Below are 8,101 nucleotides of genomic sequence, written 5' to 3'. Positions count from 1 at the left end.
TTTAAAGTTTCGTGGCTAGCCTATACCTGATTCGGTTTGGGAGATATTCTACTGTTTTAGCATGTACCTTGAAATATTTCATTGATGTGCTCCTGGAGTGAGAGCAGATTGCGCTTGGTTGGTTTCTTTTATAAAAAGAGTGACAGATCATCGATCGTTTATTCAAAGGCGCCAAGCCGAGACGCCTAATGAGTTTATCCGTCACCTCCGAGATAACATGTTATCTTCGAGATGTTATCTCAGAGGTGACGGTTTATCGCGCGTGTAATTTGATTAAAGACAGGCAAGACACAACAATCCCACAGGGTTGAGCATTACAACAATATATTTTACATATTTACAAATAGTTTTGACAATCGAACGTTTTCGGCTTAACCTAAGCCCTCATCAGGAATCTGAAAATATTTATAAAATGCAATAAATTTCAACAATTGAAGGTAACTAGCTAACTGATTGTAAGCAACAAGAAATACGCAACAATTAAAAGCAATAGTGTGGAAAACAAACAGAACAGACGGAAAACAAAATTACATTAGAAAAAGGCAACTAGCCTACAAAAGAATTAGCACCGCAGAGTAGGTACGTGATCCATCTAACTTAGTAAATGTTTAGTAGAATGGACGCGCCGCCCGCAAATAATTGTTTGTTTAAATTTGGGTTGTAGCGTTTGATTAATAGCGCTTCCTGAATTTTTGTGTCAAATTGGGATTTGCCTTTGCGTAAAGTTTTAACTAAAGGAAAAACCTGACTTGGCGATTTTCCACGTTCTTTGTGTTTAACTTGCTACCATAAAACGATTTTCAATAAAATTTTGCCCTATTGCGGTCTGACCATCATTGCGCGCGTGCTTTTGTCAGAGCTTTCAAAACCAAAATGGGTCTGAGCAGCGAAGCGTGAGACTGTACAGTCTACGTCAGAGGTTCTCAACCTTTTGAGATTCAAGGACCACTTACAAAAATTGTGTCTCAGTTACGGACCACTACTCCCTTCCTCTTTCCCTTGTAAAGAACAAATGTCACTTATTGCTTGCTAAGTCATAAACAGTAGTTGGTTTCAGAAAGATTGCTACACTTAGTGTGAACCTTGAGCTTGCACATTTGAGCATAGCATACCCAAACGAGGTGTAATACTTGAAAGACTCAATCGGAGTTCATCTTCGACTTCAAGTCGAGAACAATACTTTGTTTTTATTGTAACCAATGCAGAAAATCCACATTCACAAAAGTAAGATGTCACAAAAGGTAAAATTAGTTTCAAAGCTTTCTGAGACAATTGTGGATACTCATGTAAAGCTTGTAGGCAGTAGGCCTATCCAAAATTTTATCAAGCTCACTCTCAGATAAATGCAACATATTCAACGTAGTGTTACTGGTCAGTTCACGGACTGGAAACCCATGAAAAGCTCTGAACGTTCAAATCGCCAAAGTAAAAGTTAAACTGATCCTGCAGTGACTTAGTATGGTCTGAAATAAAATTCATCAACAGTGAATTGTTTTTCCCGGCTATCAGCACAAGGCTGATTACTCACTAGCACAGCGAGCAGCAGTAACGCTTCGCTAACCAGAACGGTGTAGCTTCCACGCTAGCCACTAAATTGTGTAGCTTCCACGCTAGCCACTAAATTGGAAGCTACACCGTTCTGGTTAGCGAAGCGTTACTGCTGCTCGCTGTGCTAGTGAGTAATCAGCCTTGTGCTGATAGCCGGGAAGAACGTCTTTCTTCACATAACCCACCCCAGGCACCTGCTGGTTTTGTTGGCTCTTTCTTTCCACAAAGATAAGAGTTAAACTGACTGGTAAAGCGGCGGTCGATTACTCAAGTGGCAAGAATACGGTGCGATACTGATGAGCCCAGCCTCATGGGCGAAACACGTGTCTATCGCTGTCTATTCGATGCTACAATCGGCTGCCAAAATAACTTAAGTGAATTGTTTATTGATTTTAGCATTTTCTGGTTTCTGAGTGAATTCGTACAATTGATCAAACATGTCAAATTTACCCTGCAATAATCTTGTCTTCCAAAGATAAAGTTTTTTCGTAAAATCATACACTTTATCACTGAGGGTAATCAAATTTGTCTGCTTTCCTTGCAGCGATGAATTAAGTTTATTCAGTTGTTCAAAAATGGCAGCCAAATAAGCCAGAACAGCAACCCAAAAGCTATCGTTGAAATGAGCAACAAGCTTGGATTTTTTATCCAAGAAACTCTCTCACAGCATCACGTAACTCAAACAGTCTGTTAAACACTTTTTTCCTTGATAACCAGCGAAATTGAGTATGCATCAGTATAGCTGTTCATAATCAAGATCCATACTCGAACATAATGAAGCAAAGAGATCACAATTTAGTGGATGAGCTTTGATAAAATTAACAACTTTTATGCAAAGGGTTAAAAAACAACGATTTCAGACTTTGCTCGCGGACCACCAGGTAAATGTCCGCAGACCACTAGTGGTCCGCGGACCACAGGTTGAGAACCACTGGTCTACGTAACAAAAGACGAGCAATCAGCTGATCACGCAACAGTTGTGACTGCCGGCGATTTAATTGTAGGCTATGTATGTATGTACATCAAAACATCAGATTTCAACGTCAAAACATCAGACAGTTTGCTCAAAACCTCAGATCTGATGTTAAAACATCAGATGTTGTAACGTGGCTTTTGTTATTGCTGTCTTTTGTGACGTATTTTCGAGCTGTGTTTGCACTTTTTGGTCATTTTGAAAAAAAATGAAAGTAAATGAAACATTGGACTTTGGGCCTTGCCAGCGCCATTGAAAACAAATTTTTTTCGGCAATTTTTTTTAAAATGTATTCTTGAATGTTCTGTTTACGCATTTTAATGCTTAATTCCTGTTTGAAAATTTCATTTAGTATGCCTTTAAGGGTAATGTGTTTAGTATCATTGCTGGTATGGTTTTACACAGTGGCGGCTGGTGCTGTTTGTGAGCAGTGGGGCTGCAATGAATAGTGGGGGAGGGGTGAAGCCCGCCGCTGAGTTTGCCGAAGGCGAACGACTTTGCGAAGGGGTCTGGGGAGTCTCCTTCCAGAAAAAATTGGTGCGTTCTGAGCATGTTTTTACCCCAAATTTTGAAAAAATGCATTCAAACTTTGTTGAAAAGTTGATATTCCTAAGCTGTATTTAAAAAAAACCTAACAGTATTGCTTTGGAGACAAACTTTACTAGTATTGAGCTTAGTCTTCACTAGCCTAGCCGTTGTATACAAGGTTCAAGTAATTTTGAGATGCCCTAGGCTAGACTATAGCACTTCCTATAACCTGTTGAATACCCTAACTCTACAGCTAACACTTCTACATTCATGGCTCATCGCTACTCTGCGAAATAAAAACTAACTTCAAATAGTCTGTAAAGTTATTCGGTTAGGTGGAGCTGTTTTCAGAGGCTCACACGGCGACGACGACGAAAATCATAATTGCTTGTACAGTATTGACATAATTCGCGTCAAATTATGGAAAATTTTTCAACCGGAAGTAATGCTATCAGTTAAATTTACCTTTGCATGTAGAGTAGATCTAAAATATTATGTGTTATTTATATTAAAATTTCACAACAACAGTCTTAATTTTTAAGTTTTGCCCACATCACTATATCCCTCCATTAGACTAATAGAATTTACCCTTCAGGACTTTTGGTACATATGTGTACCACAAAAGTTTAGCATTGTCTAGCAACATGTTTTTTATTTTTTTTATGGTTTTACTGATGGGATAAGTCAGATTAATCACTAAACATTGATGTAGAATAAAAATTATATCTTTTTTTGTATTTTTACTTGTCTTGTTGATCTTTCAAAGTTTACCGCTTTAAACCTTGACCAATTCACCAAACAAAAACAGTTAACCCTTTTTCCTGTGACGTTTTTTGGCCAGTTGACCTGCGGACGGGGGGGTCGGTTCGACACTAGCACTTTGAGCTCGTTTAACTCAAAAACGACGCAAGATAGATCAATCAAATTGTCACATGATGCAGATAATTTATCTGACAACACAGCATTGAAACTCTTTTGCAATTTGTTCAACAGTACAACTTGAAAAATCAAATAATTTGATGGTTGGTCATATTTTTTTATTTGACTTGAGAAATCGCTTCTTAATTAACTTATAATTGAGTGTGACAGGTTAATTCCATTGTGTAGGATTTTAATCTTTTACGCGGAGACGTCGTCCACGCTTCAATGAAATCGTAATTGGTGTCCGACTTGCGTTTGCTTGTTGTTTTGCCGGAGGCATTGTAAAAATGTTTTGCTTTGTTTCAGCATTTGCAGAGAATGAGACAAAATCACCGCAAAAAAAAAAACTATTTCAAGTGCTTTTTGAGCCACATGTTTATAGTCTACACCTTTTCAAACGTACTGTCATTACTTGATATTAGAACTAAATCAAGCACTTTTTTTCACATTCACACTGTCGAATTTGGTTATGCTTGATCAAGAAACACTTTGTATTTCACAGCACATCTCAAGGAGCTATTTATGCGTTTTTAACATTGTTTCAACGTCTAGAGACGTTGAATCGATGTAAAAAGTGTCTGATTTGCTGTCTGGGTAGCGGTTGATACAGAAAAGTAAGGTAATTGTATCACATGGACGTCTAAAGACGTTGAATCGATGTAAAAAGTGTCTGATTTGCTGTCTGGGTAGCGGTTGAATACAGAAAAGTAAGGTAGCCTAATGGTGTCACGTGGTATTTGAACAACAACCTATCCAAAGGTAGTGACGTGCTTCGATAGAAGCTCGTTCCATTTTAGGCCATCATGCACTTCAAAAACAAAGAGCGTCTAAAATTCCTAACTGATAAACTATGTCACGATGCATTACAAAAGTGATATGTTTCAATACTTACCAACAATGATCACTTTGAATGAAACAATTTTTCAAACAGTTGTAATAAAATGTAGTGGTAATAGTCGTTTAGTAAAATCGTGTTGGTAGGCTATAGAAGAGGTCGTTTGCACAATGCCAAATGGAACTCCCGTTCTGCGTGACAAACTCAAAGTCGTGGCATAACGATACGAAAAATGGATACATTCAGCAAGATATCAAATCTTGCAAAAAAAAACTTTTTCAGGCTGAGTGCTATTGTAGTACAAAAACAAAAAATCTCTAAAGTTTTGACTTTTTCCTTGGGCAAACTTGAAGGTTATTGATATTTTAAAAATGCACTTTTGTGTCTAAATGATTGAAATGTTTTTTTTTTCATGTTGTTAACTAGATTTGCAAGATAACGTTTTCTACATTTTTTTTCTAATTTGTTGGACATGCATTTTGTGTCGTCATTTATTACGCATTAGAAGATTACTTTCTTTTCAAATTTTGAAATAGCATTTTAGATGCAGTTTGCGGTTGATGGCGTTACCGCAAAAGCCATTTTTTGTAATTGACACACACCCAAAACCAAAAGGCGCATAAGCTACTGCTGGCTGATAGACGTCACAATACATCATAATGATGTTTTTCCGAACCAAAGACCCAGAAAACCAACTTTGTTGTATGTTAGTTTAGACGTCTGTAGACGTTGAACCAATGACAAAAAGTGATTTGCTGATTTCAAACAAAGTGATTGCTGTTCCCAATGTGCAAACATTTTGATAAAAAGTAATCAAGTTTTGGCCACAGCTTTCTGGTCCATTTAGGCTACTATGGTCAATCAACTCACGTTGCAAATAACTTATCGAGTCGGCATTTCTGGGTAGGCTCACACTGAAGTTGTTTTGTGTAAAGTCTTGCTTGTGAAAAAATCGAGGTAAAAACACATAGTTTTAAAAAAAAAATAATTTGAACAGGTTTCATCTGATAGAAACTATAATTGATAGCCTATCATCGCGAAGGATCAAATAGCTGCGAAAATCACTTCGAGCAATTCTTTGTGGTGATTTTCATTATGCAAAACAAGGTGAACCTCAATATACATATTTTTACGCCAAACGATGAAAATCGTTCTTTCTTTTTTTCTAATTAGTTTTATGAGACAAAGAAAACGATCCGTATAAGAAATAATTCAATTCAACATATTTCCCTACTTTTGTCAGATATGCATTTTGTGTAACAATGCTTTAGAAAAATTGCTGAGTATGGTATAGCGTTTGAGATGCAGTCAGAGAATGCAACTTCATGGTTGAAGGCGTTATTACAAAAGCCAATCTTTTTGTCACGGAAATGTATTCGAAAACAAAAAGTCACAAAAGCGGCTGACTGATAGATTGCGTTACAATACGTTATAAAAACGAGGCATTGATTTCAGATTCTTTCAACCCAACAAACAACTTTGCTCCAAATGACACAAACGTCCAAATTTATGGAGAAAAAGATATAGGCCTACACCGTTTTGTGAAAATAAGCTTTTGAAGACCAACATTTGAATGAAAAGTTTGAATTTATTGAGTTTGTCCTAATAGTGTTTCTGCTGAGATATATCAAAACTTTTAAATCCTCGTAGAGAAAAAATAATTTTGTAATCTCTCAAGCAACTGCAAAATTACCATTTAGGTAAAGATTCAATGCTGATACAATATGCACAATGCTTGTCAAAGCACAATAATTTAGCTGCGCGTGTTTTTCCACAAAAGCCATAGTCTGTGTCAAGTTCTTTTCAGTATCCATCAATCTCTCGTTTTCATCAAACAGTTTCACAACATCCATAAATATTCATGTGAATATAAGTGTACACTGTACAGGTACATGTAAAAGTTTATTGGCGGGACAAGAACGCACTCTTTGCTTTCGGACAAGAAATCAAGAAACTTACCACATCAGTCTGTTTGTTTTATGAGATAAACAGAGTTTGTCAAGAATTTTCCTACTGCTTCTAGTTATAAGTTAGAAACAAAATGTACTAGCCATAGAAAACAACGTAAAATTACATTTTTTTCAGCATAGCTTATCGGATACTCTCTGATAATTTCAAAGAAACTTAAATGTAATTAAAAGATTAATCAAAGCAACTCAAAACTCGAGTTTGCAAACAAAAGGCGGAATCATTACGGTTGAATGCTTTACAACAAAGCCAACTCATGAGATATCTGCGTCGTAGACCACGCACGGCGGCGCTCAGTAATCCTATTAATCCGTATAATTTGAAAACAAAAGGGCTAGCTAGTAGCTAGCTAAAATATCAGAGTATGTTATGAAAATCATGTAATATCTTTAAAACTATAGACAATAGCAACGTCATTTAAAGTGGAATAAATACTTGAATAATTTTTAGGAAAAGTCAAGAAATTTCAAAGCTGTGGATTGCGTAGTTCTTTAATCATATTGCTTTGAAAAGTACCAAGTCACCACCGACCCCCCCCCCCCCCCACAGGAAATAGGGTTAAAGCAAAGCTAAAACAAAATACATTTTCCAAATTTTTTTTATTTATAAACAGATTATTTATTTAAGAAACGTTTAGAGACAAATACTTTTTGATAACTAAGTTACAAGAAAATGATTAGACATCGTGGAAAAAGTTCATGGTACACATATGTACCAACGGTCCTCAAAGGGCCCTTTAAGGACCAATGGTACACATATGTACCACAGCGTAACTTCTATTTGAAATAAAAAAAAAAATTTTTTTTTGTCAAATACCCCTTTAAAGTGATAAACTTGTAGTAAATATCATCAATATTTCAATAAAACATGTCTCAAAAGTTTATGGTCCTCAAAGGGATGAGTCAGGAGAGAATTTTTGATTTGTGCAAAATGAACACTCCATAATATGGTCTTTGATGGCACTTTTCTTTGAGTCTCTAAAGTTCAAATGCTCTCGTGGTCAAATGTCTGGTGGACATATCGATGTATGTCAATGCCGAATCACACGGGCATGTAAAACTGCATACGACATTTGAACAGAGAGGCGAAGGCGTCTGGGACTTTAGTTGAAAATACGAACTAATTTTGAATGTTTGATAAACAGGAAAAACGTCTACATCAAATTTACTTTCCATAAACTGTCCGATTTTACGAGCAAACGTTTTAGAATCTTTTCCCACAAACGGAATGGACAAACAGTGCTTATTATTTAACTCATTTTCATCCTTTTTTTGTTGGTCGGAATTCGTGGAGATAAAGCGATTCAATATTCTCTCAAAGTATAATTT

The sequence above is a fragment of the Aplidium turbinatum genome, chromosome 4 (genome assembly GCF_918807975.1).
Source record: "Aplidium turbinatum chromosome 4, kaAplTurb1.1, whole genome shotgun sequence".
Taxonomy (NCBI): Eukaryota; Metazoa; Chordata; class Ascidiacea; order Aplousobranchia; family Polyclinidae; genus Aplidium; species Aplidium turbinatum.
This window is presented reverse-complemented; position numbering follows the sequence as displayed.